At 37.6% G+C, this 18329-nt stretch overlaps 1 pseudogene; it reads left to right on the top strand.

Annotated features, from left to right (window-relative positions):
- Window positions 1-2618: 2618 nt before the first annotated feature.
- Window positions 2619-18329, top strand: part of LOC149188415 (protein BPS1, chloroplastic-like) — a 96723-nt pseudogene continuing 81012 nt past the window's right edge.

Below are 18329 nucleotides of genomic sequence, written 5' to 3'. Positions count from 1 at the left end.
TTGTCACAGTCTCCGCTGGCATATTTTGTTTTGACCTTCGTTCTCCATTGCCAAAACCCCGTCGGATAACGTTGTGAATGAAACATACTGAAAACTTCCCTCCTCCCAACGTAATTTCTGAACAATGTAATTTCCAGATCAGTGCCCAGAAAATCTTACCTCAACACGAATGGTAAATGAGACCACGGTCACCTGCAACATACTATAACTGCATTCCTGTAGCAAAATTCACCTAGTTGTAACTGTACCTGTTCCAATTAGTTCTGCTAACACCACCTTCAAATGGATCCAGCGCTCCCGTTCCCTCTACAAATGGTTCTACACCAAGCAATCTGGTCTCCCAACACCACCTAACGGGAACAGAGCAGGATCCAATTCAAATAATACTAACTCAAATGCTTCCACAAAGAAATTTGATGGGATTAAAGGAAAATCTTCCTGAATCTCAACAGCAGCTATTGTTGGATTTGTCGTTGCATCTATTTATGGATTCTTTACAACTCTATGCTATGTCCACACACAATTGCCTCTCCTCAGCTCCCAATCAATTAAAATCTAGTTTTTTTGGCAAATTCGCGTGTTCAATTGAAGAGATAGGCGGCATCATTTATGTTTTGCACTGAATAGATACAGGGAATTAAAATATTTGTTGCGCCTGTTGACTCGTTCTTGATTTCCCTCCGCCGGGATATGATGGCTATGATGGATATGCACCTCACTCTCCATATCCCAACCAAAGATGAAATGCCTGGCTACCCTGGTTTCCAATGGCCGCATCTTTGAAGAAAAATAATCTTGTTACTCTGCAGGTCGCCAAATTCAAGACACCACTTAAGTAAAAAGCATATGCCCTTAACATTTCCTTTATGGGTGTCTATGTATTCCGCATTATTTATTACACATTCCATAATGTTAAAAAAAATAAAAAATTCCTTAACTATTTAAGACAAACGACACAAATAAAACAACATGATATCATCTATATAAATTTGGAGTTGTCTATAATGCGACTTTTTGGAGATTCCAGTGACGGAATCCGGCGGAAGAAATTGAGGTTAAATCATTGAGGTTAAATCTTGATTTGTTGCAGTTAAAATGGTTTTTTAACTGCATATTTGGATTCAGCACTCTCGAAAACCCCTGGGACGCTTTCATTGTGCAGAAATTAGCTATCAAACTTGCGATTCCAATAAATTCTTGCCGGATTTCGATCGGAAAAACCCCGCCGAACAAACTTTCAAAAAGTCGCGTTATAGACAATTGCTATAAATTTAATTATAAGTTAAATACGTGTGATATCATATAAAAGTTCTAGTAGCATGAAGCATTTATTAATCAAAGTTTATTAAAAACACAAATGAGAACATATTCACAAATTTGTTTAAATGACTAATTTTATTTATATTTTTACTTTTACTTTGCCTTACATTTACCGTTTGAGTCTATTTTTACTTATATAAAATCCTATATGAGTTGAAGGTTCAATCATGTGATGCTAAACTTTTGAAGAGTATGAATAATCATTTATTATGTTATGTTATTATTTTAGCTTTACTAAATTATGTTAACAATTAATAAATGGTTGAATTGTTATTGTAATATAAGTATTATTTTAGTTGAAGTTTTATTTTTATTTTAAAAAATAAATTTAAAAAAATAATATTTAAGTTCTTAATTATTAAATTATAACATAATTATAAATGATGTTTAATTTTAAATAAATTTCAATTATTAATAATATTTTATTAATCTTTAGAATTTTAAATATATGTAACCATATATGTGCTATATGGATTATGTAATAAATTTCAAACTTTATGCAATTTTTTATACACTAAATATTAAAATGGATAAATCTTTTGACTACGCTTTTTGATACACATTGTGCTTTCATTGCTCTCTAGAACCTTTATGCCAACATTTCATGTATCACTCTACTTTGACATGTTATCAATTCAATAGCGATGGGTGGTATTTGTATGGGATTTGATTACTAGCATATTTTATTAAATTGTATTGGAATTAATAATACTTATTTGTCAAAAATGGGAAAGTGAAGGGGTTTCCACATTTCTTGATAAGACCTAAATGATTACGAGAACAAACAAAATTTCAAGATGTAACTTTTTGGGTCAATTAATTGTTTTTTAAAAAAGAAATTAACATCTTACTGAAGCATTTAATTATAAAACTAGGAGTTGATTTTTTTTTTTAAGTTATTATACAACATTGATGGAATCAATAAGGCATTAGATACATAGAGTCAAGTAGCTCATTCTATTATAAAGCATTGAGATTAATATAATTTAATTAAATAGAAAATCAAGGATATGAGAAGTTTGTAATATGTTTACATAAGTCAACAAATAAGTACTTGTCCTCTTTCTTGGAATCATGGTTCATGCATACATAGACAATCCATAGCAAAGAGCCAAGGAGATATATTCCCCTAGGTTATATGCATTGCATTGTCAACAATGATACCTTGTCATCTTTAGCATTACTTCTATAGCAATCTAGATTAGAAAGATATATAGCGAATGAATATGTCCAAATATAGATGCAAATATACACTTCTTCTAATGTTATTCAAAAAATTGAGCAAAATACTAGGAAACATGGATGAAAAATACCTTGGGCGTATTGACTATATGGATGATAGTGTTAAGCTTCTAGACGTATGTAATACCCTCAAGGAGAGCTTTGAAAACATGGAATGATACTAGATGTTGGTGTAGCTCACCCTGCATTACTTTTGTAACAACCCTAATTTAAAATATGCAAATAATTACATCAATTTATGTGCTTAATAATCAACACACAAACTATTTAACTAATTTGCATAGAATTTTCGAGAAAACACGGGTAGAGATGACTTACCTGTAGCGACGATATTCATTACTGGTGATTTCAGATTTGAATGCTATTGAATTTCGCTAACCGCAACAAAGTTTTGGGGATGACTCTCCACCCAATTGTGGGCTCAGCTACACATTATCTTTTTATAGTTTTCCACCCCCAAATCCTTAATCAATGTATTACTGCTAGGGAATCCTTTGTCTCATAACACTTTTCTCCCAAGAGAATGAATGAATCTCATCCTCCTCATCGTCCATTAAATAGACCAAAAAATGGAAAGTAGTTTGCATGCACACATTCCATGTGTCAACATGCAACTTTTATTTCTTTATTTTAAGTTTTACTTAATTTAATATTCCTCTTAATTTTAGAACTTTCTTATTTTATTCCTTTATACTTTTTGTTAACTTTACTTATTTTTACTATTTTTATAGTTCACTTTTATATATAATTATTTAGAACTCCAATTTATTATTTACTATTTTATTTATTTATTATTATTATTTTCTCTTTATTATTTACTATTATTATCTTTTATTTATTGTTTATTATTTATTATATTATTTTATTTATTTATTATTATTAGGGGCATTATATACTCCCCCTCTTTAAGGAACTTTGTCCCAAAATTAAGTTAAATCATTTAACATTTTATTTTATTTAGTTATTTATTACTTCACGTTTGCCCTACACCCTCTGTTGAACTAGTATAACCATCACACATCGAAACTCTCTAGAACACCTGGGAAATCCCAAGGAATGTATGTTGTTTTCCCACTTTCGGAGTCAGGCATAAGCCTCATCGGTCTATACCATATCCTATGGCTGACCCTAAGGCTTGCACCAAGGCTTAGACCTCATTTGCCCCAAGGCAAGCATCTGGTCCCAATACTCAATGACTCTGGGCATCTCGCAAGGTTGGCCCACTCCCTCCACACTCATTAAGGTACACAACCCTAGGCATCGAAGTCCTTTCACCCCCACCAGAATTTGGCATCCCAATCCAATATTAGGCACTTGGCCTCCTCAAGATGGTCCGATAGCCCCTCAAGAGTTATCCATCAAGAGCTATATAAGAAAAAGGAATCACTGACATATGTAGTGTTGATTGAGTTTGTCCCTAGCCCATATGGTGTTACATATTCTCCCTTGCAGGTATGGGCTCCCATGAGATCATCATATAAACCGACCCTCTCGACCCATTTATGGAGTTCTTGTCAATCACCACATCTCATCATGCAACCAATACATTAGTTATAACATCATAATGAAATAATATGCATGTCAACTCTTGCATGTCATCCTGGGATCATAACATCATTGTTAATCCCAACATTCTGAATAATAATGAATTGCATGCTCATGTATGTCATAAAATTTGCATGCAATTACCATATGTTCCACATCATGAAATATCATCATAAGTCATAACATTGACATATTTGCATCGAAGATATATCATGAAATCACACAATAAATGAACCACATGTCAATATAACCTCATACCATAACATCATAAATATGAGAATCATCTCAATACATATCAAATATAGAGAAATAATACACTATAAACATTATTATCATGTTTCATCAGAAAAATCAATTTCATTTTCTTGTATAAACAATTAATATCAACTACAAAATAAGATTATTTAGTGTCCATCTAGGATCTAGGCTATCTCATCAACGTTTTTTGGGTCACGTTTTCATCAAAATACCAATTAATAATCATTTCATATTTGAAGACATCAAAGGAACACAATTGCCTAATCATACATCTTAATGTCCATAATTCATGTGTATAGTTAGTCTCATGTGGAAAACATTACAATGTGGCACATAACATATCTTCCTCTAATTGATCAATTTTATTATGGATTTGCTCATGTCATCATATTTTCAATATCATTGAAAATGACCTTTGTTATCATAGTTATTCAACTTCAATAGTTGAATGTCAATGTTTTCATGCTTATATGCATCATCCTTAAATAAATCTTATAGTGAGTCTCATCATGTTCTTATATGGAAATAATTCTATGATTCCGCAACCATATTCTGTCAGGCCAGGGTAACTCCACAATGAACAGAAGAAAACTGAGATGATTTTTCATTAAGAGAACTATTGTTTATATACAAGAAGGAGACGGAACAGTTCATCTTCTTGATGACTGTTCACGTTCCAGTTCACCCATCCGTTGAGGATTAGGTGTCAACATTCCCCCCCTTAATCTGAAGGGATGTTGGTGAGTCCAAGCATCGTTCTGAATCTTTCAAGCTTTTCTCTTCCAAGCGCTTTGGTGAAGATGTCTGCAATTTGCTCGTTTGTGGAACAATGACGGAGATGGATTGTTTTGGCCTCAACATGATGTCGGATCAGATGATATTTAGTATTGATGTGCTTAGTATGATCATGGAACTTTGGGTTCTTGGCCAACTTTATTGCAGAGGTGTTATCAATCATGAGTGGAGTTGATTGTGTTTGTTTTACCTGCAAGTCTTCAAGAATTTTCCTGAGCCACACAATTTCTTTCGTTGCTTCAGCTGCTGCCACGTATTCTGCTTCTGTTGTGGAATCTGATGGTACTGATTGTTTGCGTGATCTCCAGGAGACAGCTCCTGATCCAAGACTCATAGCATATCCTGAAGTAGATACCCCAGTTTCTTTGTCTCCATCGAAGTCTGAATCAGAGTATCCAATCAAGTTGAAGTCGTCCACCTGTGTATACTTGATTCCAAGGTCTTGAGTTCCCTTCAAGTACCTTAGAACTCTTTTTGCAGCAGACCAATGTCCCTCACAAGGTTTTTTGCATAAACCTGGAGAGGATTCCAACGGCAAATGAAATGTCTGGTCTGGTAGTAGTGAGGTAGATGAGACTTCCTATAAGCTGTCTATACTTTGTTGCATCCTCAAATTCCTTTCCTTCAATAGATGTGAGCTTCAAGTTTTGTTCCATTGGAGTAGAAAGAGGATTGCACTCTGTCATGCCAAATCTGTTTAACAAATCTCCAATGTATTTCTTTTGAGAAAGAAATATGGATTTTGGATGTTGGGTTACTTCAATGCCAAGATAGTAATGAACATAGCCCAAATCAGTCATTTCAAAACTTTTTCCTAATTCTTTCTTTATGGATGCAATATAGCTTTCATTTTTCCCTGTCATTAAAAGATCATCTACATATACCACAAGATATACAACTGTTTTGCCAACTTTCTTGACAAATAAAGTTGCATCATCAAGATCAAAATGTTTGAAGTTGAGTTTCAGAAGATGCTCAGTTAGTTTTTCATACCAGGCTCGTGGTGCTTGTTTGAGGCCATACAAGGACTTCACAAGTTTGCATACTTTGTGTTCATGTCCTTTCACAGCAAATCCTTCAGGCTGGGACATAAAAACATTCTCTTTTAGATCTCCATTCAAGAATGCAGTTTTTACATCCATTTGATGGACTTTCCAACCGTTCTGAGCAGCTAGTGCAAAGAGTGTCCGGATGGTTGCCCATTTTGCTGTGGGGGCAAAAGTTTCCTCATAATCGACCCCTTCCTTCTGTGCAAAACCTTTTGCCACAAGCCTAGCTTTGTGCTTGTCAAGTGAGCCATCAGCTTTGTATTTGTTCTTGTAGACCCACTTGCAGCCAATTGGTTTGGTTCCAAATGGAGGATCAACCAGCTTCCAAGTGCCATTCTTTATGAGGGCATCATACTCCTTCTGCATCGCTTCTTTCCATTCATCATGAGAAGCAGCTTCTTTGAAGGAAGTTGGTTCAAAATCTGTAGACAAGTTCAATTCACAATCATAAGTAACATCCATATCAACAGGTGAATTAGAGTTATCTACATCACCTCCATCTTGTCGGTTTGTATTTCTGGTTCCTGTTTTTCCAATTTCATCAGGATGAACACTTTCAAGTGTCTTTGTCAGCCACTTTGGGGGACCTTTCTGAGATGGTCCAGGCTGCTCTGTTGATTGAGTTGGGTCTGAATCAAGATTGAGTCTCCCAATTCTATCAATTACATCACTTAAAGCATCATCCATTGTTGGAGTGTCATGCAGGGGAGATTGTTCTTCAGAAGGAGATTCCACATGTTGACCTAGTATAGGAATCCCCCCTTCAAGATGTGGAATCTGATTATCAAACTCTTGAAATGATTTCGGTTTTGTGAATCTATCCAAGCGATCAAGTTGCCGCTCAACAACACTGTCAGATTTGGATGATTCAAGAAAAATGACATCTCTAGATAAAACAAACTTTTTATTTACTTCATCATAGAGACGGTATGCTTTAGATGTGTTTGAATACCCCAGGAAGATACACTTACGACTTCTAGCACCAAGTTTGTTTCTATGTACCTTTGGTATTAAAGCATAACAGGTGGAACCAAAGATCCTGAGATGTTTTACCGAAGGAACATGTCCATACCACAATTCATAAGGAGTCTTGTTTCTTATAGCATTAGATGGACATCTATTCTTTATATATGCAGCACATAGAACAGCATCAGCCCAAAACATTGTCTTTACATTTTTGAAGAAAAGCATGGATCGTACCATATTCAAAATTGTTCTGTTCATTCTTTCAGCTACACCATTTTGTTGAGGATTATAAGGCACAGTTGTTTGATGTTTAATCCCATGTTGGCGAAGATAGTGTTCAAATTCATTTGATGTATATTCTTTTCCATTATCAGTGCGAATAGACCCAATATGAGATTGTGCATCATTTTCAATCCACTTATGAAAATTCTTGAATGTATGAAAAGCATCAGATTTGTTCTTCAATAAGTAAACCCAACACATTCTGGTGTAATCATCAATAAATGTCATGATATATTTATTTCCATTTGCAGAAGGAACAGGCATTGGACCACATAAATCTGAATGAATGAGTTCAAGCTTCCTATGTGCTCTTGAATGTGAATCATGAAAAGACTGTTTGCTATGCTTTCCTAGAATGCAAGCATCACATTGCTTATGTTTTCTAGGAATTGTAGGCAAACCAGCAACACCATTTTTCTTCAACAGGCGGAGACTATCATAGTTTAAATGTCCAAATCTAGCATGCCATAATAAACTTGACGGAAGTGTACCTTCTTCATGATGAGAGTTGTGTATGAGCAGAGGTTCCTTGCAGTTTAAGAAGTCTTTCTTCTTATATACCCCTCATGACAAGTGAGTGGTCAGATGCCTTTCTTACCTCAAGCTTGCCATCAAACATATGAATGGAGTGACCTTGCTGGAGGATGTGGACCAGGGACAGCAAGTTTCTCTTGAGTTGTGGGAGATATAGAACATGATCCAGAAGAAAGTCTGGAAGACCAGGCAGTTTAAGCCTGATTGTGCCAAGCCCTGATGGCTTGATTTTTGACTGATCTGCAAAGTATACTGCTCCATCAACATTGTCAGTGAAATCTTCAAAAAAATCTTTCCTATGAGTCATATGACAGGTTGCTCCTGAATCAAGCAACCAGTCATTTTTCGAAGAAGCAAGTGAAGCATTAAACAAATCTTCATTTACTCCAATGTTACATTGTGCCTCAATATAGTGAGCAGATTCAGGTGCTTTACCTTTGTCTGTGTCATCAGTTTTACCTTTCTGCTGATTTCTTCTCTGCTCAATTTTGTCCCATGGTAGCTTGCATGTAGAAGCATCATGTGATCCATTTCGTTTGCAGCGAATGCAATGCAGATCTGCCTTTTCTGCTTGAGAATGTCTGCCCCCCCTGCCTCTGAAGTATCTTCCTCTTCCTCTTCGTCCACCTCTTCCTCTTGTAGAATCTTGAGCAGGATGCTTTTCTTTATGAGCAAGGCAAACAGTCTCTTCAGAAGATTCAGGGACTGTTTTCTTTCCAAAGGCTTTCTCTCTTTCAGCAAACTTTTTCACAAGAGACTCAAAGGTTATGTCTTTAAGATTTCCATTTGATTGTAAAGACTCTAGATAATTGGAGTAGGTAGGATAGAGTGCTTTGAGAAAGGCAATAAGAGAGATATTCAGCTCAACTTTAGTGGATTTAATATCATGCATTATAGACTTTATTTCAGATGCAAGAGCAAGGGGATCATTATTTTTCAGTTCAAGAGTGAAGAGTTTAATCATGAGCTGAACAACTTCAAGTGTAGAATGTGTATCATAGAGTTCTTTCAGCTTTTGTAAAGCTTCAAAGGTAGTGGAATAGGATGAAATATGATGACTTACTTCTTCATTTACAGATGCTGCGATCAATGCATAGGCTTTGATGTTCTTGTTTTCCCAAATGGCGAGTTCTTTGTCTGATGTAGGCTGCACAGGGTCTTTGTCTTCTTCTCCGACACACACTCCTTTCCACAACTCATTGTAGATGAGGGTGTGTTTTACCATCCGAGACCATTCTGAATAGTTCTCCTTGCCAGTGAGAACTATTCCTACCATAGAAATGATTGAATGCATTCTGTAAAAAAATATCTCTGCTAAAAAAAACTTCTGTTGATAAAAAAACTTCTGCTGGAAAGAAAAAAATCCTTATGCCACAGCCTTATGCACTTTATTTTCTTCTAACGTTTGCATCAGCATTTCTTATATCACTGCAATATTACTATGTTTTGAGAAAAAAAAAACTCTCAAGGATCACTTCAATATATATCAAATATATATGTAATGCTGGAAACACCACAATATTTTGAACGCTTTGAATCATATAAACTGCGTATATCATGAATTTAACAAACTGCTCAACGATATATAGAAACCGCCATACTGAAGTTTTTTTTTTTAAATTTACTACATAATACCAACGCCCTTGCAGTCTTTGTAATACCCAGCGTTACTGGCAATGTCTGTGACGAATTTACCGTTTCCGGGATTCACTGCCGCAAACAAGAAGAACAAAACGTTGAACAACACCAGGGGTTCGATGTCAGTTATGGGAACTCCCGTCTCAATGTTGAGCTGCGCCAGCGCTCCCTTCCCCATTATGATCTCCCCGATGATGGAGAAGGCGATTCCGAGCTGTGCCAACCTCCCCACGAACAGCTCGTTCGCTTTCGTAAACCCGAACAGAGGCCCGCTTTCGGAGAGCCCCACAGCGGATCTGAAGCCCTTTCCGGGCAGTAGTGGGAGTCGGATCGTCCACAAACTTTCTTCTGTCGCCCAAAGCTCCGATGGCTACGAACAGACTGCAACAATGACAGATTTCTTCACGCTAGTGAGAAAAAAGAACCAAGAGTAATTTGGCCTCGATTTCATATATGATAATCAGCGATGGAGCTACGCATAGCCTCCTGGATGAAAAATCGATCATTAATGGTGGTCGGGCTCGTAATCCTTGTATTTGTGCAGGTCTTCCTTGAAGATGGAATAGGCATGATCGATAGGAGGGTGAGATGGTGTTGAGCCAAATTTGGAATTAGCGGAGGGGGAGATTTTTGCCGGAGATAAAGCCCTGGAGTTCCATGGGCATGGTTTCTGGAATACGAGCGAGTCGGAGCTCATTAACATCCACCATGCAATTCCTTCACCTCCATGCCGTGGGCATGGGTTATGGAATGCGAGCCAGTCAGAGATCACTAAGACCAGAGCCGAGGCGCAGAGCGGATTGGTAGAACGTTCCAGGCATACAAACGTTCCAGGCAGAGGTCAAACAAACGTTCCAGGCGTTCCAGGCAGAGGTCAGACAAACGTTCCAGGTGTTCAGGCAAACGTTCATAAAAACAATGCGCAGTCTCTGGCAGTCAGAGAGCGCAATACCGCCTTGAATGAAAACGCTTATAGTGCAGTCAGGCCAGGCAGAGGCAGAGCCAGGGAATCAATGTCAGAGTAGCGCTCAGGACTGAGCAGCTCTCAGGACAGCAGGAGTTACAACTATTTCTGGGACCTGTGCTCTGATACCATGTCAGGCCAGGGTAACTCCACAATGAACAGAAGAAAACTGAGATGATTTTTCATTAAGAGAACTATTGTTTATATACAAGAAGGAGACGGAACAGTTCATCTTCTTGATGACTGTTCACGTTCCAGTTCACCCATCCGTTGAGGATTAGGTGTCAACATATTCCACCATGTTGTTCATTCAGGGAGTACCTTTATAGTACCAAGTTATAACTATTCCAAAATATTTTGTTATGACATTCTAAAATAGGTTCTCTTATTGATTTCTTACCCTTATTGTGATACTTCCACTTGCTTCAAATAGCTATTTAGTCCTCTTCATTTTGTTCATCTCTTCATTCTATGTTGGTCATCATTACGAGAGCTACCATTTGTTATATTCATTATAAAGGTAACTTTATCAAATATACCCTACTATATTGTAAATCAACCTTAGAAACTTTCCTTCCTTTCTTAGAATTGTTGTCTATTGATATATCTTTTCTTATCATCTTATTCTAAAGTGAAATATAGTCTAAGATGTCTTGACCAAAATATGTGATATATAATCTTACATTAAGGAATGCACATTAGAAACCATGTTCATCCATACAAGCCTCATTGGTGTTTTTTTTTTAATCCAAGGGCCTCATTTATTTATGTTATGATTGGAAAGTTATATTTTCATGCCAACTAATAGAGCTAAGATCTTCATCCAATTGACACTATTCAAACTATTTGACCAAATTTTGTTCCACGCACCAACTTGATTTATTCAATTATTTTTCTCTAAAATCTAGCAGATGTTAAAAGCCTCAAGATCATGTTTTCTCAATCTAAGGATGTCAATGATCTCCTTAAAACTAATTTACCACCCCTATAGTATCTACAAGTTCCAAAAAAAAAACCATTCCAAAAGAAATCCCCTGGAAAGTGATGTTAAATTGGAGGAATTGAAATTGGTTTTAAACAAAATAATTAAATTGTAACAGCCCTGGTAAAATTTCCATGTAATAAAACTTAATAAAGGCAAAAAAATAACCACGGTTGATGGGACATGACTTATTTAAAGTTGAATGTTGGACAAGGGATCCTAGTGTGGGTGTTCATTTGGTTATTAATGGCTAAGGTAATTGACAAAGGCAATGGCTAAGGTTTTGGAAAGGAAAAATGGCATTTTTGGCACATTTATTTATGAAAATAATGGAAGTTAGGAGAAAAGGGAGGTGAAATATCACAGGTTGCATGTGAGGAGAAAATTGAAGGAAAATAATGGAAAATGAAGAAAATATAGGCCTCATTCATAAAAAGGATTCTGAGGATCACTTGGTAACCTTTTGTCAATTCAGTTTTGGAGCTCTCTCATCATTCTCTCTCTCTCATACTCTTGGATACTTAGTGTTTTCTTGGAGAACTCTTGGATGGTGTGGCATACTTGGATTTTTGGGGCAATAAGGTAAAGGAAGAGCAAGAAGGCGCAAGAGGACATTGGGATCAGCAACTACAATAGGTTTTGCTTGCAAGTACCGAGTTGCATGTATGTTTTCCTCACTAGTTTTGGCATTCATGGCATATGCATGTGGTTTGTTGGTTATGATCTGTCACTAGCATGGAGGATGGCCAGAAAATGGATTTCCTAGCCTTTCCATTTCATGGATAGTCATGGAGATTCTGGGTTTATTTCCTTGTTTTGTTTTGGTTGGTTCTCATGTTTCCATATCTTGGGTTGATTTACTAGTTCCTGATCCTTGGTTGGAAAAACGCTCTAGAGCCCAGTAAAAGTTATGGTTTGAGTTACTAGTCCTGGAGCCTTGGTTGGAACAAACGCTCTGGAACCGTGGAAGGCTTGGATAGATACCAATTTGATGATGGTTTTGTGATGTCTGACTGTGAGGTGGAATCACTGTTTTTATGGCTTGAGATGGAAGACCTCTGGAAGCCCTGGATGGTTTTGGATTGATGTGTTCTATGAGATCCCACATTCATGCTTGGAATATGGCATGAGAGTGAATGACTGAAGAGAGATTTGGCTCAGTCATTCTATGGTTTGGTGGAGCGTGGAAGTCCCATCTTGGGTTTGGATTTTGCATCATCAATATGAGGTTATTTATCATTGTATTTCTATGAGTATTATACTGGTTTATATGTGGATCATATGGTTGTGATTTCATTGGTATTTTTGCTGCTATTGTGTTGGTTATCTATGTGTTTTATGATAGTAGCTATGTATGGCTCTCATCATGTTTTTACTTGTAAATGAACGAACAATGTATCTATGACCTAATGGATGAAATGCAAGTTAATGTGTTGAAGCATCAATGCCTCTTAGTGATTCTCAGCTAAGTATGAGACCCCTATGCTTATATATGTTATTTACACATGTAGATTACATATTAGTGATATGTTTAATGAAATTCCTATCATGGCTAGTAGGGTCTAGTTAAAGTCTTAGCCAAGTAATTGCATTTGTACTATCATTTCCTTGTTATCTTATTGTTCTGAAGGTGTCATTCAATTATGGGCAGTGACGTGGGCTCTGGGCCTGAAAAAGTGGCTCAAATCCCGGGGAAATTAGCACAACACTGAACAAAATAGTCCCTAGACGCTGGCATGCTTGTAGCATGGGAGTGTCCAGAGCCTCCTGGACATTGGCGGGCCTATAGTGTGGGAGCGTCCAGGGTTCAAGTGGTCCAAAATCTCAATGGGACCTAGGGGTTGGTTGGCAGAAAGGTTGGGATGGTTCCTAAGGGTCCTAATGTTGATGTTCAAGGTCTGTATGGTGTGTTTCCATCAATTCCACTTCCTTAATGTGACTTAGGAGGTTGAATCATATCATAGTGGCCCCTCGTAGCATGTTTACCCTAATTGGCTAGTTGCTTGGGTAGATGTGGGAGGAGGGTGTCACAGATTGGTATCAAAGCATGGTTCACCCCTCGGACTGGATGGGATGTGTGCGTTGGTCATGCATGCATATCAGTTACATTTGTGTCTCTTATGCTTGGATTCCATGTGCTTGTTTCATTTGCATGGTGTTGATCATGGTTGCAGTGATGTCGTCATGTGGAATTTGATGTTGTCATTATGGAGTGCATTGTCGTGAGTATATGATTGGTTACATGTTGTTATATGTTGCTTACATTTATCATTTTGTATGCTTGGTTACATTCTCGTATGTTTGGTTACATTCTTGTATGCTTGGTTAAATGTATCATTCTTATAGGTTTGGTTACAAGTATTGTTCATTTATGCTTTATTACATGTGTTTATGCATATGTGTGGTTCGTTATGCATTGCTTATGCATGTTAATGTTTGCATGTGATCAAGTGTACAGTGATGTAGTAGTTTTTGTCATGCATGAGGTCGTGGTATACGTTGCTGACAAGGTCATGCATTAATGAATCGACCCTAGTTAGAATGATGGTTGCATGGTTATATGCTTATGTGTTATGTTTCTATATGTTTTCATGATTATGTTATACGTGTATCACACTGATTTTTTGATATTGTGGACAAGGTATCCTCCCCAAGCTATATTAAGGTACGTTGGTCTATTGTGATTTGGTTTAGCTAACATGATATACCTTGCAAGAAGAATATCAAATGGCTAGTAAGATGGTAGGCTACAAAGGCTCTCCCTATGAATCAAATGAGCAGTATGGTATTGGGAATTCTTCCGATTTGGCAAATACACTGAGAATCTTAAGGTAATAAATAAGGAGTTGTAAGGTGGATAATGACATAATCATATAAGCACGGGAGAAGCTAGCAAAGGTAAATGCAGTGATACTTCAAAGTTTGTCAGATTTGCAACGACAGGAACCACTTCGTATAAGCCATGAGCAGGACAAAAAACTAATGGGTCATATGGTAGTAGGTCGCATGGTGGTCACATGTCAGATAGAGATGACTCAGTGAGAGATGGAAGATTGTTGGACACTCCAGATAGGAGAGGTCACAAACACATGTACCATTCTAGTTTTGGTTCTAACATGCATGATGATCAATATTGTTATCATCCATACAGGAGGAGTGATAAGGGATATTTCTAGATGAGTTTAAGAAAGTAAAGCCATCGACATTTGATGGAAAGGTGAAGAAATCGCAGGGTGCAGAGGCATGGTTTCTTAGTATGAGGAAGTTCTTCAGGTTGCATGACTATTCAGAGAACATGAAAGCCAGAGTAGCTACATTCAGTCTCAAAGGTAAAGCAAACATTTGGTGGGAAGATGTGAAGAATGTCAGAGGTATACATGAGGAAGACTTGACTTGGAGTGAATTTGAGTGGCTATTCAAGAGGAAGTATCTATCAGAGAGATACTTTGATGACAGGGAAAAATAATTCTATGAGCTAAATATGGGATCTATGACAGATGATGAGTACACTAGCAAATTCTTGGAGCTACTGAGGTATGTGCCTTACCTCAAGGAGGAGAAGGCCAAGATTCAGAGATTCACTAGTGGGTTACCAATGGCATTAAAAGATAGGATTGAGTTCGATAAGCCTAGATCATTGGAGGAAGCTATCCGAAATCTAAAGCATTGCTACGAACAATCGAAGCGCAAGTGTGAGACAAAGCCACACTAGAAAGGTAATGCAAAGAACAAGGGAAAGTGAAACAGGAAGCGAGTAAGACCACAGGATTCAGGTAATAAAGAGAATGTTTCACCACCTAAGAGGTTCAATACATCTGACAGAGGACAAGGATGTTGATCTGAGGAGTAGAATAAGGAGCTTGTGTCTTGTTGGACTTTTGGAGGGGATCATCGTAGGAGAGATTTCCCACAGTATCAGGGTGATAAACCTCAGATATATAGTGTGCAGGAGGCAAAAACTGTTGGGGATGTTGATTAGAGTGTTCCTCATATTTATGTAGCATTGGATAACAAACAAGAAAACTATCAGGCATCTATCATTGAGATGGATGGTAAGCTTTGTGATCAAGTTATTTCTATTTTTATTAACCAAGGATCTAATTATAGTTATGTTAGTCCTTATTTGGTGGATAAGTGTGGTTTGAGTAAGGAATTGCATGAAAAATCTTGGTTAGTGTAGTTGCCTACAGGTACAAAGAAGTGAGTTCATCATTGGGTAAGAGCTTGTGCATTTGATTTGAATGGTATGCCTACTGTAGCACATTTGAATGTATTACTGTTGGGATCATACAATATGTTTTTTGGCATGGATCGATTGTACCTTCATAGAACCAAGGTGGATTGTATGACAAGGCCATTAAGTGCTTGGATGACAATAGAGAACCAAGAGTCTTGTAGGGAAAGAAGAAAACCACATCAGTTAGGATGGTGACAGCTATGCAGGCAAATCACAGTCATAGGAAGGGGTGTGTGTTATTCATAGTGCACATCTCTAGTGACAAGGGTAAGGAAGTTGAGGATGCATATGTCTTGAGAAGGTACTCATTTCTATAGCAGTTTCAGGATGTATTTCCTGAGGATATTTTAGAGTTTCCACCTCACAGAGAAGTAGAATTTTCTATTTAGTTGGTGCCAGGGGTAACTTCGACATCAAAGGCACCTTACATGATGAGTACCCCTGAGTTGGTAGAGTTGAATCTACAGTTGAAGGAAATGCTGGACAAGGGATACATTAGGCCAAGTGTATCACCATTGGGCGCACCGGTTTTGTTCATGAAGAAGAAAGATGGTACTATCATTTTGTGCATTAATTACAGGCAGTTGAACAAAGTGACCATCAAGAACAGGTACCCGTTACTGAGGATTGATGATTTGTTCAATCAATTGAAGGGAGAAACAATGTTCTCGAAGATTGGTTTGAGATCTGGATACCACCAGGTATGCATCAAAGAGGAGGAAATTTACAAGACAACTTTCTTGACCAGGTATGGGCATTATGAGTTTGTCGTAGTTCCATTCGGTTTGACTAATGCTCCAGCTACATTTATGTGTCTGATTAATAGTGTGTTGTGTCAGTATTTGGATGTTTTTTATTGTGTTCATTGATGATATGTTGGTATATTCTAAAAATGAGGAAGATCATGTCAAGCATTTAGCAGCAGTGTTGAGGTTGTTGAGAGAACATCAGTTGTATTCTAATCTCAACAAGTGTAGTTTATTTCAGATTGAGGTACATTACTTGGGGCATGTTGTCTCCAAGGAGGGCATTGCAATAGATCCATAAAAGATAAGGGTCATCATGGAGTGGGTAGCTCCTAGGAATGTAGATGAGGTGAGGTCCTTCATGGGATTGGCAGGTTATTACAGAAGGTTCATCAGGAACTTCTCACAGATTGTTTATCCTAACACATCATTGTAGAGAAAGGGTAAGAAGTTTGAGTGGACAAAGGAGTGTAAGGCTAGTTTTGAGCAACTTAAATAGTTGTTGATGCATGCACCAATGTTAAAGATTGCAGATTCGGACAAAGAGTTTGTAGTGTGCATAGATGCTTGCAAGAAAGGACTTGGTGGAGTCCTTATGCAGGATGGACAGGTGCTATGCTGTGAGTCGAGAAAACTGAATGAGAATGAGCAGAACTACCCCACACATGATCTTGATTTGGCGGAAATTATACATGTGTTGAAGATGTGGAGACACTATCATCTGGGATGAGGTTTACATTGATGAGTGATCACAGTGGTTTGTGGTACCTATTTGACTAATCGAATCTGAATGGTAGGCAAGCTCGATGGTTGGCAATGATTAGTGAGTTCAATTTTGAGATCAGATATATCAAAAGTAAAGAGAATAGGGTGGCAGATGCTCTTAGCAGGTGGATACAGGTAAATCACTTAGCAGTTATGAGCTCCTATGGGACAGACTTACAGGATAAGATCTTGTAGGCAGGTCAACACGATGTCAAGTATATGGAGATTATGCACAGGTTGTAGCTGAGTATAGGTACAGGTACATGTGGTGGTACATGTACATGTAGTGGTACAGGTACAAGGACAGGTGCAGGTGCACAAGATGTGGACTATTGCCTTACAGCAAATGGATTGGTTAGATTCATGGACAGGATATATGTGTCGGATAGAATTGAGCTCAAGAAGGTGATCTCGAGAGAGTTTCATGTGAAACCATATTTGGGTCACCCAAGCTACCAGAAGACACTGACCACAGTGAAGACATTTTACTTTTGGTCGATCTTAAAGAGGGATGTAGCAGAATTTGTGGCTAGGTGTTTTTATTCTCAGTGTGTGAAGGAAGAGTGTAAGGATTCAGGTGGACTGTTATAGTTGATTTTGATTCCAAAATGGAAATGGGAGGTCATTTCCATGGATTTCATCACAGGTTTGTTGAAGACAGTGAAACACCATGATTCCATCATGTTTATTGTGGACAGGTTAACAAAGGTTGCGCACTTCATTCCAGTGAACTCTACGTTCTTAGCTAGTGATGTAGCATAGGTATTCATAAGAGATGTATTCAGACTACATGGTATTCCGAAGAAGATCATATCAAACAAGGATGCAAAGTTCACTTCCAAGTTTTGGAAGGAGTTGTTTGGAGGTTTGGACACAGAGTTGGCCTTCAGTACAACTTATCATCTGTAGACAGATGGGTAGACAAAGAGGGTCAACAGGATATTGGAGGACATGTTGAGGATGTATGTGATGCATCAGTAGCGAAAGTGGGAAGATTATCTTCCAT

The sequence above is a fragment of the Pinus tabuliformis genome, chromosome 3_1 (genome assembly GCF_031772625.1).
Source record: "Pinus tabuliformis cultivar Carrire ecotype Pingquan chromosome 3_1, CPIR1, whole genome shotgun sequence".
Classification (NCBI taxonomy): domain Eukaryota; kingdom Viridiplantae; phylum Streptophyta; class Pinopsida; order Pinales; family Pinaceae; genus Pinus; species Pinus tabuliformis.
The sequence above is the reverse complement of the archived record's forward strand: the minus strand, read 5'-3'. Positions and strand labels throughout refer to the sequence as shown.